We start from the raw sequence: 16,474 nt of genomic DNA on the forward strand, positions 1-16,474 counted from the left end.
GAGCACCTAGTGGAAGAGCAGGATGGAGGAGAAGAGGGGAGAGTCATGTCCTGGCCTGTATTCTGGGGAGCTGGAAGAGGAGACCCCTGCAGGGAAGCCTGAAAAAGCCATGGGGGTCAGGAGGAAAACTGGAAGAGAAGATGATGTTCAGGTAGGAGGGAGTAGCTGTATCAAGTGCTGCTGAGGGCTGAACAAGATAAGAGCAGAGACCTAATGAATGGATTGGGCAAAGTGGGAGAAGTTTCAGTGGGATGGTTGGATGGAAAGCCCAACTGGAGTGAGAAGCGGGGGTGAGAAGGTGGAGACAGGAAATAGAAACAACTTTGGAGGGATTTTGCAGAAAAAGAGAAGCAGAAAAAAAAAAAAGTGGAGTCTGGAAGGAGCTGTGGGCTCTAGGGAGCATGTTTACTTTTTTAGGCTGTGCCGGGTCTTAGTTGCAGCATGCAAGCTTCTTAGTTGCGGCATGAGGACTTCTTAGTTGCGGCATGCGGGCTCTTAGCTGTGAACTCTTAGTTGCAGCATGCATGTGAGATCTAGTTTCCCGACGAGGGAACGAACCCGGGCCCCCTGCATTGGCAGCACAGAGTCTTACCCACTGGACCACCAGGGAAGTCCCCAGCATATTTATTTTTAAGAACTGCAACATTAAGTCTTGTTTGTATGCAGGTGGGTATGATCCAGTACGGAGAAGAAACTGACAAAGCAAGAGAATGAGAGGATCATTTCAGTAGCCAAGTTTTTAAGTACTCGAAGGGATTGAAAAATTCAGTACAAAGTGGAGGGAGAGTCTGCAGCCCCAAGCAAGGACACTCCTTCCATTACAATAAGAGGAGGAGATCTGGATACAAATGCAATAGGTCAGTGGATCTAGGGCTGGGAAGGCAAGGGAGGACTCACCTTCAAGCATCTGTTTCCTTAATGAATATGCAGTGAGGTGAAGAGGTGAAGTTGCCGTCTTGAAAGAGAGAAGATTTACTAGGGAAGTGCGGTCGGATTAGCTGGTAGCATTGGCTGCTCATTTAAGATTTGAGGTTTCGATTTACACTGAGACTGATCAGCACAATGGGATTTTCTCCATCCATGCTTAGCTGCTCAGGTGCAAGCACAGAGCAGATGGATTATTGGGTGTAATTAGGGCTGCAGTTCTGCCATCTGAGTGTGATGGAGGGAGGGGGGCAGGCATGAGTAAGGGTGTTTGCAGGGAAATGTTTGAAGTCCTGAACCTTGGCCCGTATTTGAGTGCTAAACACTATTCCTACAGGCCCTCATCTCATCTAACAGCCTTAGTTAGTATCATGGCTCAAATCTTAAAACTCAAACCTTAAACAAAAGCATAATGAAAAATATATGTATGTATATATGGCTCCTCCCACCCTCCCTCCTTCAGAAGCTTTGTTGTTTAAGGTGGAGAAAGAGAGAAGAGAGTGTTAACCTGTAACATTTTAAAATTATGTTAAAGAGATAGTCACGATAGAGGCCAGAAGACATTGGAAAGTCATCTTTAAAGTGCTGAAAGAAAAAAACTATCAACCCAGAAAGCCATATGCAGCATAAATATCTTTTTGTTTTCCTGTTGTGTTTACTTTTTAAAAAAATTTATTTTATTTTTGACTGTGTTGGGTCTTTGTTGCTGTGCGCGGGCTTTCTCTAGTTGCAGCGAGCGGGGGCTACTCTTCATTGTGATGTGCAGGCATCTCATTGCGGTGGCTTCTCTTGTTGTGGAGCATGGGCTCTAGGCACACAGGCTTCAGTAGTTGTGGCGTGCAGGCTCAGTAGTTATGGCTCACGGGCTGTAGAGCACAGGCTCAGTAGTTGTGGTACACGGGCTCAGTTGCTCCGCGGCATGGGGGATCTTCCCGGACTAGGGCTCGAACCTCTGTCCCCTGCCTTGGCAGGTGGATTATTAACCACTGTGCCACCAGGGAGGCCCTTTTGTTTTTGTTTTTTGGGGTTTTTTTGATGGAACAATGCTTTACTTCAGATGAATATCTTTTAAGGCTAAAGACAAAAATGAGAGTGTGGGAATTCCTTGGATGTCCAGTTGTTAGGACTTGACGATTTCACTGCTGGGCTTGGGTTTGATCCTTGGTCGGAGAACTAAGATCCTGCAAGCTGTGTGTCAGGGCCAAAAAAACCCCAAACCAAACAAAAACAAAAACAAAAAACTAAGAGAGTTTATTGTCAGCCAACTGCACCACAAGGAAATTCTTCAGGCTGAAGGGCAGTACCACCAGACAGAAAGTCGAGTCTTTAGGTGAATGGAGAACACTGGGGATGGTGACTGTGAATAAATATAAAAGGCTATCTTTTTCCCTCAGTTTATTTAAAACACATTTAACTGTTTAAAGCAAAGGAATTTTGCAATTGTATACTTTTTTTTAATTGCTCCTGTCCTTTATGTTATGTAATATATATGACTAAGAATTATACAGTTGCAAAGTTCTTATAATTTACATGAGGTGGTATAATGTTTACTCTAGGTAGACTCTGGAAAGTTAAGGATATATGTCATAATGCCTAGAGTAGTGGTTCTTAAAGTGTGGTACAAAGACTTTGGGGGGTCCCCAAACACATTCAGGAGGTCTTCAAGGTCCTCCTTTTCCCAACTACGTATGTTTGTAAGGTGTATTTTCTTCATATATGCCAACCCAAACAACATATCCCAGCAGATTGAATACAGAAGTAGATTTGAGCATCCATCTGTCTTTTATTAAGCCAGCCGTTAAAGAGTTGCAAAAATGTAAAACATTGCCTCTCTTCTCAATATATTTTTGAAAATAAATTTTTCATAAAAATATGTTGTTTATGCAAACATGTAATGGTTTTCATGTTTATCTTAATTAAAAATAAATAAAATTTTTAGTTTAATTTTATCTATCTATATCTCCCACATAAAAGACCCCTCTCTGGGGGGGTCTTCAATACTTTTTAGGAGTGTAAAGGGGGCCTGAAACCAAAACACTTGAAAATAGCTGCTGTAGAACAAACACTCAAAAATAATGCAATGAGAAGCACTATTCACAATAGCCAAAAAGTGAAAACAACACAAATATCCATCAACAGAAGATTGGATAAACAAAATGTGGTATATACATCCAATGGAATATTCCTCAGGCTTAAAAATGAATGAAGTACTGATACATGCTACAATGTGGATGAACCTCTAAAACATTCTGTTAACTGAAAGAAGCTAAACCAAAAGGCCACATGTTGTGTGATTCCATTTATATACAATGTCCAGAATAGGTACGTCCATAGAGGTAGTATAGATTGGCAGTAGCCAGGCACTGAGGGAGCGGGGAATAGGTAGTGACTGCTTAATGAGTATGGAGTTTTATTTTGGGATGATGGAAATGTTTTAGAAGTAGACAGAGGTGATGGTTGCACAACATTGTGAATGTACTAAATGCCACCAAATTGAACATTTTATTTTATTTTATTTATTTTTATTTTTTTGCGGTACGCGGGCCTCTCACTGTTGTGGCCTCTCCCATTGCGGAGCACAGGCTCCGGACGCGCAGGCTCAGCGGCCATGGCTCATGAGCCCAGCTGCTCCGTGGCATGTGGGATCTTCCCGGACCGGGGCACGAACCCGTGTCCCCTGCATCGGCAGGCGGACTCTCAACCACTGCGCCACCAGGGAAGCCCCAAATTGAACATTTTAAAACAGTTAATTTTGTTATGTAAATTTTACCTCAAAATAAAAGAGGACAAAGTATAGTTAAAAAGCCAATAGAGAAGTTAAAATGGAAAAAGAAGATAGGAAAGGAGGAATAGAGGAACAAATAGAGGAATAGAGACAGAGAAAACAAATAGAATGGTAGACCTAAATCCAACCTTATCAAGCATTATATCATCAGGACTTCTCTGGTGGCACAGTGGTTAAGACTCCGCACTCCCAATGCAGGGGGCCCAGTTTTGATCCCTGGTCAGGGAATTAGATCCCACATGCGTGCTGCAACTTAGTGTTCGCATGCCACAACTAACGAGCCTGCCTGCCACAACTAAGACCCAGTGCAACCAAAAAAAAAAAAAAAAAAAAAAATCACATCATCCCATGACCTAGCAATTCCTCTTCTAGATATTTAACCAAAAGAAATGAAAACATGCATTTTCAAAAAGACTTGTACATGGATGTTCATAACAACTTTACTTGGATTAGCCAAGAACTTGAAACCGTCCAGGTGTCCATCAACAGGAGAATTGTGGTATGGTTACGTGATGAAATACAACTTAGCACAGTAAAAGAACAGACTACTGATATATGCAACATGGATAAATCTCAAAAACATGCTGAATGAAAGAAGCCTTCCACAGGGCTTCCCTGGTGGCGCGGTGGTTAAGAATCCGCCTGCTTGGGCTTCCCTGGTGGCGCAGTGGTTGAGAGTCTGCCTGCCGATGCAGGGGACATGGGTTCGTGCCCTGGTCCGGGAAGATCCCACATGCCGCGGAGCGGCTGGGCCCGTGAGCCATGGCCACTGAGCCTGTGCGTCCGGAGCCTGTGCTTCGCAGCGGGAGAGGCCACAACAGTGAGAGGCCCGCATACCGCAAAAAATAAATAAATAAATAAATAAAAAAGAATCCGCCTGCTAAGGCAGGGGACACGGGTTTGAGCCCTGGTCCGGGAAGATCCCACATGCTGCGGAGCAACTAAGCCCATGCGCCATAACTCCTGAGCCTGTGCTCTAGAGCCCGTGAGCCACAAGTACTGAGCCCTCGTGCCACAACTACTGAAGCCTGCGTGCCTAGAGCCCATGCTCCGCAACAAGAGAAGCCACCGCAATGAGAAGCCCGTGCACCACAACGAAGAGTAGCCCCTGCTCGCTGCAACTAGAGAAAGCCCGCGTGCAGCAATGAAGACCCAAAGCAGCCAAAAAGAAATAAAATAAATAAAAATAAAATAAATTAGATCAAGATATTTAAAAAAGAGAAAAAAAAGACGACTTCCACAGAATACATACTTCATGATTCCATTTCTACAAAGTTTTAGAACAGGGAAAATAATTTTTTAACCTGATTTTTTTTTTTTTTTTTTTTTTTTGGTGGTGCTATGAGGCTTGTGGGATCTTAGTTCCCTGACCAGGGATGGAACCCGGCCCCTGGCAGTGAACGCCCAAGTCCTGACCACTGGGCTGCCAGGGAATTTCCTAATCTGATTTTTTTAATCTGATTTTTAAAAAAGTGGTTGCCTCTGAGGGTAGAGCAGACACAGACTTAGGAAGGACTTGAGGGAACTTTCTGGCATGATGGAAATGTTCTTTCCTCATAGGAGTTGGGTTATGCTATTGTATGCATTTGTCAAAATTCATGTCAAAACATTTCCCAGTATGTAATTTTTCCAGTTTTTTAAAATGTGGTTAAAAAACACATAAAAATTACCATCTTAACCATTTTTACATGTATGGTTCAGTGGTATTAAGTACATTCATGTTGTGCAACCGTCACCACCATCCATATTCAAAACTCCTCCTCTTACAAAACTGAAACTCTGTACCTGTTAAACAATAATTCCCTGTTCCCCCATTTTCTCCAGCCCCTGGCAACCACCATTCTATTTTCCATCTCTATGATTTGGGCTACTCTAAGTAGCACATATAAGTAGAATCATACAGTATTTGTCTTTTTGTGATTGGTTGATTTCACTTAGCATAATGTCCTCAAGATTCATCCACACTGTAGCATAATGTCCTCAAGGTTCACCCACGTTGTAGCATATGTCAGAATTTCCTTCCTTTTAAGGGCTGAGTAATACTACGTTGTACGTATAGACCACATTTTGCTTCTCCATTCATCTGTTGATGGATGCTTGGGTTGCTTCCACCTTTTAATTATTGTGAATAATGCTGCTATGAACATGGGCATACCAATATCTCTTTGTGACCCTGTTTTCACTTCTTTTGGGTATATACCCAGAAGTGGAATTGCTGGATCATAAGGTAGTTCTATTTTTAATTTTTTGAGACATGACCATACTGTTCTCCACAGTATGGCTGTACCATTTTACATTCCCACCAAGGGTCCCCATATCCTTGTCAATACTTGTTATTTTCTGTTTTTCTGATAGTAGCCATCCTAGTGGGTGTGAGGTGTTATTATAGTATTTTTTTTTTTTTAACATGGAGCATTTCACAGAATTTGCATGTTGTCCTTGTGCAGTGGCTGTGCTAATTTTCTCTGTTTCATCCCAGTTTTAGTATATGTGCTGCCAAAGATATATTTTGCAAACAACAACAACAACTAAACATGCAAGAAGAGTTGAACTATTTTTGTTAACAAGAGTAAGGGTGGAAAATGCTAGGAAAAAAAACCAAACCCTAAACAAATAGAGTCTAGCATAAGAGTCTGTGCATGTGGCACAGCCAAAAAAAAAAACAACTGAGTGTGCCCGGATCATGCTGGCCCACTTCACAGGCGATTACTACACAAGCCAGAACGAAGAGACATGGAACTGCCAAGTGAATCAGACACTTGAGGCAGATGGCCATTGCATTCTGTCTCCCGTGGGAATGAGAACAAATGTCTTAGAAGCGTCCTTGGTGAGCAGAACAAGGTAGCAAGGGGAGTGAGTAGGATGATGGCTTAGTGGCTGACCTCACTGACCTCGGGTGGCTGGATGCATGCCTGCAAATCCAACTGGAATGTTCACCTGGGCCAAACTTAGCATATACTATCCCCTGGACAGAGCTGGAGACACACTCTTGCATTCTTTTTTCATTAGTTTTTTTTTTTTTTAAATGTGGACCATATTTAAAGTCTTTATTGAATTTGTTACAATACTGCATCTTTTTTATGTTTTTGGTTTTTTGGCTGCGAGGCATGTGGGATCTTAGCTCCCTGACCAGAGGTCAAACCCACACTCCCTGCATTGGAAGGTGAAGTCTTAACCACTGGACCACCAGGGAGGTCCCAACTCTTGCGTTCTTGACCCTTGGTCTTCTCCTTTCTAGACCTTATGCTTCTAGACACCATGCATCTTCTATTAACAGATCTTTTCTTCATATGACACAATGGATTAGGTTGTGACATCTCAAGTCAATTATCCCATGACTATTTTCCATGACTTTTTAAAAAATTTATATTTATTTATTTATTTATTTTTGGCTGCGTTGGGTCTTTGTTGCTGAATGCAGGCTTTCTCTAGTTGCAGCGAGCTGGGACTACTCTTCGTTGCGGTGCACAGGCTTCTCATTGTGATGGCTTTTCTTGTTGCGGAGCACAGGCTCTAGGCATGCGGGCTTCAGTAGTTGTGGCACACGGGCTCAGTAGTTGTGGCGCACAGGCTTAGTTGCTCCGTGGCATGTGGGATCTTCCTGGACCAGGGCTCGAACCCGTGTCCCCTGCGTTGGCAGGCGGATTCTTAACCACTGCGCCACCAGGGAAGTCCTTCCATGACTTCTTAACCACACCTTTGCATGCCACCTGTAGCAACAGTCAGAGGTACATAAAATAACCTGTGGTTGGGGGGCAGGAGGTGCTAAGAACGTAGAAAAGGTGGTGGTAGAGATAAATAACCTGTTAAGTACCCCAGACTATTTAAGTCAGACCCTGTTCAGGGTTTCTGATCTCTATGGGTTCTGTTTGGATTTTAATCCTATGAGTTTTTCATGCCTCTCACTTACCCTTCCCAGCTGATACATGGAACCTTTTTTTTTTTTTTTAAAGAATGATTCCTCCTCCTTCCCCTTCATTTTATTTTTTAATTTTTAAAATAAATTTATTTATTGATTTGGCTGCATTGGGTCTTTGTTGCTGCGCGCAGGCTTTTCTCTAGTTGCGTCAAGCAGGGGCTACTCTTTGTTGCGGTGCGCGTGCTTCTCATTGCGGTGGCTTCTCTTGTTGCAGGCACATGGGCTTCAGGAGTTGTGGCACGTGGGCTCAACAGTTGTGACTCACGGGCTCTAGAGCGCAGGCTCAGTAGTTGTGGTGCACGGGCTTAGTTGCTCTGCGGCATGTGAGATCTTCCCGGACCAGGGCTCGAACCCGTGTCTCCTGCATTGGCAGGCGGATTCTTAACCACTGTGCCACCAGGGAAGTCCTGGAACCATTTTTGATACCTTGGAGAGTGGCATTTTTCTGTGCACTCTGTTCCTATAAATGCATTTTTGGTTTCAGCTAAAGCAAGACTCTACTTACCACTAATGTTGAATCTGATGGGATCTTCTCTCATCATCTCAGCTGCAGCCCCTAGCAGAGCATTCTTTACCTGATTGGCAGATAGAAAAGTGTACAACATCACTACCTTGGCTAACCGAGGTATTGTAGGTGTTTGTCAAAACTCATGTCAAAACATTTCATGGTGAACTGAAACAGACTCACAGACGTAGAAAACAGACTTGTGGTTGCCAAGGGGGAGAGGAGTGGGGGAGGGATAGATTGGGAGTTTGGGATTAGCAGATGCAAACTAGTATACGTAGAATGGATAAACAACAAGGTCCTATTGTATAGCACAGGGAACTATATTCAGTATCCTGTAATAAACCATAATGGAAAAGAATATGAAAAAGTGTATATATATATATAATTGAATCACCTTGCTGTATAGCAGAAATTAACACAACATTGTAAATCAACTATACTTCAATTAAAAACATTTTATGGTGTATAATTTAAAAAAAACTAAAGCAATATTGAATCTAGTTGATCATACGCATGCTGAACTGTTTAGGGCTAAAGCGTTCTGATATTTGCAACTGGCTGTGAAATGCATCAGAAATAGGCTGAATTTAGAGGTATTCATTTTAGACAGTGGGGAGAAGGACTCAAAACTTGCAGGCCATGTATAACAGAGCACCGTCATTTAGATACTGATTTTTTTTTTAAGTAGTATTTATTACACATTTTTCTAATTTCAGAAGAAGAGCATGTGTATTGTAAAAAAGCTGAAGATTAAGTAGTTTCATTTAAGCGTGGTTGTGAGTGATGGGGTTGTGTCATGGGCCTGAGATGATTTGGTGCTGTGAGGGGAGGGAAGGGCAGGTAAGACATATGGAGAGTGTGTCAAGGAGCCCAGCCCTGTGGCTCGGCAGTGCGCTTGACTAGCCAACAGTGCTCACTGGGGGAAGTGTCTGGGTAGCCTTCCCAGGGGCTGCACAATTAAGAATCCATTCTCAAGCCAATCATCTGTTGATGGGCACTTGGGTTGCTTCCATGTCTTGGCTATTGTAAATACTGCTGCTATGAACATTGGGGTGCATGTATCTTTTTGAATTAGAGTTTTTGTCTTTTAGAAGATGTGGTATGTAGACAATGGAATATTACTCAGCCATAAAAAAGAATGAAACATTGCCATTTGCAGCAACATGGGTGGACCTAGAGAATATACTTGGTGAAGTAAGTCAGATAGAGAAAGACAAGTGTTATATGATACCACTTATATGTGGAATCCAAAAAATAATACAAATTAGTCTATATACAAAACAGAAACAGATTCACAGATATAGAAAACAAACTTACGGTTACCAAAGGGGAAAGGGGGGGAGGGATAAATTAGGAGTATGGGATTAACAAACTTATACCTAAAATACCTAAAAGCAACAAGGATTTACTGTATAGCACAGGGAACTCTATTCAATATCTTATAATAATCTATAATGGAAAATAATCTGAAAAAATATATGTATAACTGAAGCACTTTGCTGTACACCTGAAACTAACACAATATTATAAGTCAATTATACTTCAATTAAAAAGAGAAAGAATCCATTCTCCTATCAGAGTTGACCAAGGGCAGTGGTTCCTGTGGAGTGTTTTTTCCTTCCTTGAGAGAGTCTGGACTAAAGAAATTCTATGTGTAATGCTATGAAAACATCTCCAAAAGTGAAAAGAATAGTGTGATTGTATGCTACTACTGTGTACAAAGGATGGAAAAAAACCACACATCCATATTTGCTTGTAGTGCTCTGGAAGGGATATACGTAAGGAAGAACAGTGGTTTCTGCCAGGAGTGGATGGAGGTGGGGTCTGTCCCAACCAGGGATGCAGTGGGAGGGAGGCTTTCCTTGTACACTTTTTTAGAGTTTTTGACTTTGCAAGCTATATAAATGCATTTCCTATTGAAAAATGAGTAAATAAAATGTAAAAAGAGAGGATATAGGATAACATGAGACAATGCTCTCCAGTGCCTTGGAACACATCAAAATGGGAAATGTTAAGGCTTTGGCATTCCCTGATTGATCAGAATTTCAGTTACAAAGACCAGCACTACACTGTGAGAATCAGGGACTCTGTGTCTTACTAAGTATTGTGCACATGGCTCTGCCATCAAGGTGCATTATTTTGATATTGGTTTTACTTCTCTTTGCTTTTTTATTTATTTTTATTTTTTTATTTTGGCCACGCCGCATGGCTTGCAGCATCTCAGTTCCCCGACCAGGGATTGAACAGAGGCCTTGGCAGTGAAAGCACTGAGTCCTAGACACTAGATCACCAGGAAACTCCCCTCTTTGCTTTGTTTTGTATTTTGTGCGTGTATTCTACAGGTAAGTTTGTCATCACCCCCTTACCCTTTCGCAAAGGTATATGGGCAGACCCCTGCCTATATGTGTGATTTGGAGATGCAGAAGTGTGTTGGCTTCTAGGACACATGCCGCAAAGGCCGGCATCCTGTGATGGCTGTGCTGCCTGGGAATCAAATCAGCTTACTTGTGAGAGCATCAGAATTCCCTGCGGCTTCCTTCTTTCTTGTCGTTTGGGCTTTTAGGGATGGAGATAGTCACTCTGGCTCTGGTCTAGAGACATATGAGAAGCCCTTTCTGCAATAAGTATTTAATAAATTAACACAGATTTCCATTATCCCTTCCTGAAATGGGGCCACTGTCTGTCTGTAAGGATGTCTGGAGAGTGGAAAAGTAAACACAGAATTAGGAATCCCAACATTAATGCAATTTGCACTTGCTATCAGCTTACTGCCCTCGTCTTTGAGATGCCATTAAAAATGCATGCAGGATGTGAGTGAGATAAAACATAACAAAATTCAAGCTGATTCCAATTCATACTGACACTCCATTTCTCTGGTCCTCTGGCTTCCAGCGGCTTTAGCCATCTGGGACACAGGCCGGAGCCTGGGAGTGAGGGAAGAGAGCCTCTGAGCAGTGAAGGTGCTGCCATAAAGCTCAAAAGGCTCAATTCAAAGGAGGGTCTTTGCCACACTCACTTGGTCTGTGGAATCAGTAACTTATTTTATATTAATAATGATGGCTCTCCCTTACTGGGCATTTACTGTATGCCAGGTAACATGCTTTCTGTGTAGTAACTTATTTAATCCTCATGACAACCCAGCGAAATAAGTAACTATTAGTATTCCCATTTTACAGATGAAGAAACTGAGAGAGGTTAAGTGACTTGGTTAAGGTCACACAGACAGTGAGTGGTAGAGCAGGAATTTGAACCCACGCAACCAGGCTCCAGGGCCTAGCTTATTAACCACCTCTACTCACCTCCCATCTGAGTGTGTGTGTGTGTGTGTGTGTGTGTGTGTGTGTTTAGCACATATAATTCTACAGAGCTCTGATATTTGGATTTGGTTTTCTAATTCTCTGCAGACTAGGGAGTGGGGCCACTAGAAGCAAGCACATGCATGACCTCAGGAGGCAGACTCGTGGGCTGGTGGTGACTGAGGAACAGAGAACCAGTAACCTCAAGCGGTCTGGTCCTTACTAGCAGTCAGTCCTGCACATTTCAGCTGTCCTTGCAGGAACCACCAGACACAGTAGAGTAGCATGATTCAATTTATAAAGATGACCGTGGCAGACACTCTAAGCTGTCCCTGCTATTCAATTTCCCCTTCTCTGTCTTAGTAATAGAACCCTCAGCTTTTCCATGGACCATGCTGCTGGGTCTTATACTGCTGGGTGTGGCCGTGTAGCCCTTGGGCCAGGAGCAGAAGTGAGATGTACCAGGTCATAGAAGCTCTGCCCTTCTGCCTTTCCTCTCCATGGGCTGGGATGCGGTCTCAGGGGACAGGGAAACACCCAGGGATTATAGCAAAAGATGTAAAGAGCTTGGGTCTCCAACTCTGTGGAGTCACCACGGGTACCCTGGACTGTTCATTGCTGCATTGTTACATGCGAGAGAAACTAGCTCTCTTGTTGAAGCTGTCTTAAATCTCTCTTAGAGCAGCCAAACTCCCAAGCCGATGGATACACCCAGGGCATCAAGGAAAGGTTACGTTAACGTTTGCTGTATTTTGTCAACAAATCAAGGAAATATTCAAAGCATTTTAGAAAGTGTTACGATAACAAGTTTTGAGGCCTAGTGGGAGCAACTTTAATTATTTGGAAACATCCCCAGAAACTTTCGAAATGCTGGCAAAAAAAGAGCATACTCGACTTGGTTGATGTGATAAGGAGAATATGTAAATTCAGTTCAGTTCCACAGATATTTATAGAACAGCTACTTCATGCCAGGCAAGGCCAATAGAGTCCTTGTCTTCAGGGAGCTGACAGTCAGGGTTGGGGGTTGGGGGGTGCAGGAACACAGACAGATGAGCGCATGGATATAAAAAGTGATCAACGCTGGTGGGCACACACCCCGTCCCGAGTTGGGACATCAAGGAAGACTCTTCATTCGGAAGCTTTGCTGGCCGCTGTTCCACCTCTTGGCAGGGTTAGGTTTTCCTTAAAGAGACAAGTACTTGTGTTTTATGGAAGTTAGGGCTGCAAAGCTCATCCAGAGGCCTTGAGAAATGTGACCCATGAGACTGACACCTTGAGTTTCCCCCTTTCTTCTTTCCTTCTTCTTCCAAGCTCCCCTCATCCATGGGACAGATTCCAGCAAACTTTTTAATTCTACTTTATTATTATTTATTAAAGTATAGTTGATTTACAGTGTTTCAGGTGTGCAACAGAGTGATTCAGTTATATATGTACATATATCTATCCTTTTTCAGATTCTTTTCCATTATAGGTTATCACAAGATATTGAATATAGTTCCCTGTGCTATACGGTAGGTCCTTGTTTATTTTATATATAGTAGTGTGTATCTGTTAATCCCAAATTCCTAATTTATCCCTCCCAGATTCTAGCAACTTTAGGGTGTTATGGTGCCCTCTTGGGATGTGGGTTAAAAGATACTCCCAAGGATATACCGTCCAGGAATCAGAAGGGTCTTCAGCTGAGTATCTTTTCTTTCATCTTTAAATAGTGGTAAAAGTGGAAGGAGCAGCCAGGAGCCTGAGGAATTAAAACAGTGTCCACAGAAGCATGGTCAGCGCTCGTTCTCTCTTTCTCTCTCTCTCTCTCCCTCTCTCTCTCTCTCTCTCTCTCTCTCTCCTTCTTGTCCTCAATGACAGGCTGATAGGCTGATAGACGATGGACCAATTATCTCAGTCTGGCTGTCAGTTCTGTGGGTGATGATATTACCCCTCCCCGAGCAGGGGACTTTGGGGATGATAAATTAAAGGTATTAGAAGGCACTTGGCAGACTGAAAGTCAGTAATTAATGACTTCAGAGCAGTCTTGCAGAAATATTGATGCCTGAGAGACACTTGATGTTTTCTTTTCCCCAGACAGTATTAACTCCGGAAAATAGTCCAGATTATGATAGTTAGGGCAGAGGGGTGAGTTGCAGAACACAGAGGAGAAGCAAGGAAACTTGGAGTAGGGCGGTCATGAGAACTGTCTTTCCCTGAATGGTGGTTCAAGGCTGGCTTCCTTGGGGTCTCACTCCAAACTTTTTGCTGACCTTTCCAGTCCCCAAAGTTAAGACCTGGGCCTGATTTTAGCTGAGCTGTAAGTCAAAGCCAAAATCCAGCAGTTTACGCTCATGAACTTAAAAAAAATTGCCTATAATTTTATTTTAAGGAAAATTGTTTTCTTTCACACACACACGTACATACACATACATAGACATGTATAAATGTATATACACACATCTGTAGACACACATATATATATGTCAATATTTTAATTTAACTTTTAACAAAGATTGATCACATTTGTTTTTCATGCAAAACTTTGTGACCAGATTTTTTAGGGAATTCCCTCCCTGGCAGACCAGTGGTTAGGACTCAGCACTTTCACTGCCAAGGGCCTGGATTTGATCCCTGATCGGGGAACAAGGATCCCGCAAGCCAAGTGGTGTGGCCAAACCGTCCCCCGCAAAAAACAAACAAAACCAGATTTTTAAAAAAGCTACTAAAAATGGAATAAATAAAATACCTAAGCAAAAAGCCCTGAATTTTGCTGAAATGGAATTTCAATTATAAATGAGAAGGCTTTGATTTATCCTGGATGAGTTAATATTGTCCTCTTTGATATAATAGATAAATCTATGGAGCGGTAACTGTTTGGCATGCTGCACTACGTACTTGAATTTCAATCTAATTTCTCCCAGAAAAAAAAAAAAGTATAAAATTGCTTCCTGATGTTCTTAGGAGAGAGAATGAAATCCATTGCATAGCCTTAGCAAGCCCTGTGTCCTGAGCCCTGCCTCTCTCCTTCATTCTCCGTTGTTTTACCTGATTTCATTGTCTTCACTGCGCTTATTTCTCTCTCTCCTTCTCGTATTTCTCTCTCTCCTTCTCGCATTTCTCTGCTGTTTAAAAAAGTCATTGAAGGGAGTTCCCTGGTGGTCCGGCGGTTAGGACTTGGCGTTTTCACTGCCGTGGTCAGGGAACTAAGATCCCACAAGCCAGGCGGTGCGGCCAAAATTTAAAAACAAACAAACCAACAAAAAAAAATATGTATTATATATAATATATATACACATATACACACACACACACAAACACATATATACATATATATAAAAGTCATTGACGATACAGACCATAAACTAGTGGTTAGCAGTGGGGAGGTGGGGGGGCAATATAGGGGTGGGGCAGTGGAAGGTACAAACTATTGGGTATAAGATAGGCTCAAGGATGCACTGTGCAACACAGAGAATATAGCCAATATTTTGTAGTAACTATAAAGTAATCTTTAAAAATTGTGTAAAAAATTAAAAAAAAATTAAAAGTCACTGCAGTATAACATAGGTGCAGAAAGGTGCACTTAGGTGAACTGCTAGATGGATTTTCCGGTGGTTGTGGACTTTAAAAACAGTCATTTTTATTGTAAAATATACATTACATAACATCTACCATTTTAACCATTCTCAAGTACAGTTACATTGTTGTGCAACCATCACCACCATCCGTCTCCAGAACTTTTTCACCATCCCATGCTGAAACTCTATACCCATTAAAGAACAGCACCCCATCCCCCGACCCCCAGCCCCCGTTACCACCATTCTACTTTCTTTCTCTATAAATTTGACCACTCCAGGGACCTCCTATATGTCCGTGGACTTTCAATATGAAGTGGACTGGCTACGGCCTTGAGACCAGACACCATCTGTCTCCCATTTCTTTTCATTTGGTGTAAGTTTATTAATGTCCACCTGTGTGATGACAGTCCCCAGCCAGCAATGGTGCCTCGAAGACTGTTCTCATGGATTTTTCTCTGATTTTCTGTCAGCACCATGAGAAACTGCTATGCAGCTGATGTCTCAGTGTCAGATCACGGCCTCCGTGTAATAGGAGCTGCCAACCTCACAGTTAATTTCCCTTGCCCGCCTCAGTAATAAGTGGATTTCGTTACGTGCTCATCGGTGATACGAACGCCATCTTTTAGAATAAATCTAAGTCATGTTTGAAGGATGCTGCCTTCCAACAATGATGATTTCTGAATGTTTCTTCCTCTGCTCTGAAAGACTTGCTTTCTGAATCTGAGGGCTTTGTATCCAAGAGTGTCTGTTTAAAAGAAAAATGTGTTAAGTATGCAGCTCTACCTCTTTCCTGCCCTGACCCCTTCCCTAAATCTGAATCCCGTTTAGCTGAGGAAGGAACATCTGGAACTCTTCAAGGCCTGTTTCATCCGGGAGAAAGGCACATCTGGTTTAGAATGTTTCTGGAAAACAAAAAAGCAGGATAGGAATTTGAAAAGATGGAAGTGTGATGAGAGGACATGTCCATTCCTTACTTCAGAGCGTGAGCATCACGAGCATGTTGGTTTGGAGGAAGTGGGCAGTCCTGCAGCCAAGGCCTTGGTCTTTCCAAAGCCCCATAGAGTGAACCAGTGAGCAATACAGGTGTCAGAAAAGTGGACCACAGTTTGTTATAGGCGTTGGAGATGACTGGAGAGGAAGATGTTTTTCCCTTCACTTGTACGGTAACAAGGACCAGCAGCCTCCTAACCCCATGGCTGTTTTGGTGGAACTCTTGAGTATGGACGTGAAATTCACTGGATGAAATGACCATTCTCAATTCATCAGACCCTCCCTGTGCTTGAATTATACATCCACACCCTGTACCATGGGATGTATTATCCCCCGCTGGTGTGGATGGAGTACATGTCCCCACTTCAATGGTTTTGTTTTCCCATGTATTATAATTTGCTTTGGCCAACAGAATATGGGTGGAAGGGACGGTGTGCCAATTCACTCAACCCCTCTTGTGCTTATGCCATTTGACATGAGAAGAACATGCCTTGGGGA

The 16,474-nt window shown here is 42.6% G+C and overlaps 1 protein-coding gene and 1 non-coding gene across 3 annotated transcripts in view; one reads left to right on the forward strand and one right to left on the reverse strand.

Moving 5' to 3' along the window:
* Window positions 1-16,474, forward strand: part of SPATS1 (spermatogenesis associated serine rich 1) — a 52,954-nt gene that overhangs the window by 5,095 nt on the left and 31,385 nt on the right. The window lies entirely within an intron of this gene.
* Window positions 6,111-6,215, reverse strand: LOC117200652 (U6 spliceosomal RNA). Its single transcript, XR_004482272.1, has one exon. It is a non-coding gene; the product is annotated as a U6 spliceosomal RNA (small nuclear RNA).

This window comes from Orcinus orca, chromosome 10 (genome assembly GCF_937001465.1).
Source record: "Orcinus orca chromosome 10, mOrcOrc1.1, whole genome shotgun sequence".
Taxonomy (NCBI): domain Eukaryota; kingdom Metazoa; phylum Chordata; class Mammalia; order Artiodactyla; family Delphinidae; genus Orcinus; species Orcinus orca.